This window comes from Octopus bimaculoides, unplaced genomic scaffold (genome assembly GCF_001194135.2).
Source record: "Octopus bimaculoides isolate UCB-OBI-ISO-001 unplaced genomic scaffold, ASM119413v2 Scaffold_95008, whole genome shotgun sequence".
NCBI classification, from domain to species: domain Eukaryota; kingdom Metazoa; phylum Mollusca; class Cephalopoda; order Octopoda; family Octopodidae; genus Octopus; species Octopus bimaculoides.
Window position 1 is genome coordinate 10,778 of NW_026349582.1, and position 1,926 is coordinate 12,703.

General features: G+C 40.1%; 1 long non-coding RNA gene across 1 annotated transcript in view; it reads left to right on the forward strand.

Moving 5' to 3' along the window:
* The window catches only part of LOC106879118 (uncharacterized), a 19,876-nt gene that overhangs the window by 5,623 nt on the left and 12,327 nt on the right, over positions 1-1,926 (forward strand). The window contains exon 2 of the long non-coding RNA XR_001410595.2: positions 620-677. This is a non-coding gene — a long non-coding RNA (uncharacterized LOC106879118). The remainder of the gene's footprint in view (positions 1-619; positions 678-1,926) is intronic.

Consider the following 1,926-nt stretch of genomic DNA (forward strand, 5'->3'; position numbering starts at 1 on the left):
ATAGGTAAAGAATACTGAGATGAAAGTTTAATCTATGACGTTGTATGTATCACTTTCTCTCTCTCCCTCTCCCTCTTTTTACTCTTACTCTCTATATTTTTATGTTGAGCGCGTGTGTAAGAACGGCGTTTCAGGTAGAAGGGAAGAAATATAAAATTTGCTAGAAACAACAGCCAAATCTCCCTTAAATCACACAAAGTAAACGGAATTTTAAAAATCTAATTACTGCACTGGAAAGTTCACATTGAGAAAATTCCATTGATGTAAAAACTTTTACGAAAAAGTGGAAAATGTGGATTTCTATAAACTTTTAAAAAGGCTTCACACAGACACACAACTTCAGCTTTATATATTAAGATTATTCTGTTTTTTCTCTTTCTACTCCGCCCTTCTGTCTTTAGTCATTTGATGTGGTATGGTGGTGGGTGTTAATGTTCCATTCGTGTCTTCCATTGAGCCTCGGTCTATCTATTGCTATGTGTGTAGCCTCTGTGATCTGTCTAAGTGTCATGTCATTTGTTTGCGACAATAATACTTTAATATCTATGCTATTAACTGAGCTTCCATGTTCAGCCTGAGCATGTTGGTAGAACACTGACGAGCCTTTCTCTTCTTTCAGCTTTCGCCAGTGTACACCTGTACTCTCTCCTATGTTGCGTGCAGTCTCTTCAATGTAGGTAGGTATCATGTTTCTGTACCGTCCCTCAGTAAAATTGTAGAGACCGCTGGACTTAGACTTGCCCCATTGAGGACTATTGTTGGGGCTCTGGGAAATATCTCAATAGTTACTGGGCCTCAAGTCCCAGCACAACTGAATCATCTTCTGGATATACTCCTCAAACCTTTATACCCATTAATACTCAACTATTTACGAGATGACATGAACTTTCCTAAACACATTCCATCCACTCCCACACTATGGGCTTGGAAGCAATCAAACAATGAATAAAGAAATATAGAGGTTGGATAGACGAACGCTTCAAAACGGGTTTCATTCCCAACATTTTTTACACTATAAGATCAAACCTATGCTTCTACAAAGCCCCAAATTTTAAAATTCGGTTGATGAAACTCTCTTACGAAACAGTAAATGCCAGCCAAAATGTCTTTAAAAACACCTCACAAAGGTAGATTTCACATCAAAGAATGAATTAGAATTCTTCGTAAAGGAACATGAAGATAGCAGATATGGAATATGCAACAACAACAACAGCTTCAAATATTTAGACAGTGGCTCTTGTTGGTGCTTCGTTTCTGGGTTTTAACCGTAGCACCAGCTTTGGTAAGCGGTGAGGACCTTCGAAAAACGGTCCGGATCAAATTCTAATTGTTCTTTCAGTTCACGACACGCAGTCAGCCGTGACTGCTTTTGATCTTTCGTGAGAAAGCGGGGAACAAATTTTGCTGCAATTCTTCGCTCAAAATTCGTTAGCAGGAGCTTCAGGACACACCAGTCATATCAAGAAGTTCAATTGTTTGGGTATAGCCCTTCGAAATCAGTTTATGAATTTTCAGGGTCTTTTAATTCGTTTGGGAGGAACACGTTCCCTTTGAACGTTGTTGGTCTTCAAACGAGAAGTGACCATTCCTAAAGCGTGAAAACTACTCATAAGCATGTATTTGCAAATAGCAGCATCATTGTAAGCCATTTCGGCCGCAGTTTTCCCCAGCAGAAAGCAAAATTTCACGGAAGCACGGAGTTTCTTTGTTCATCAATCGCAAAAATCGACGAACAGGGGAGAAGCGTTGCAAAACAAAGACGTACCACGTGACAGTATGCCTTCAATGGACGACGCTGGTCGGTAGACTGATGCTTGAGGGTCGCATCAAGTGGCTTCTAGCAGCGGAAGCCTGAACAACGACGAACTTGTCCCACAGAGAACATTTCCGGTTACTTTTTGGTAAACCCCAGCATGTATGTATATA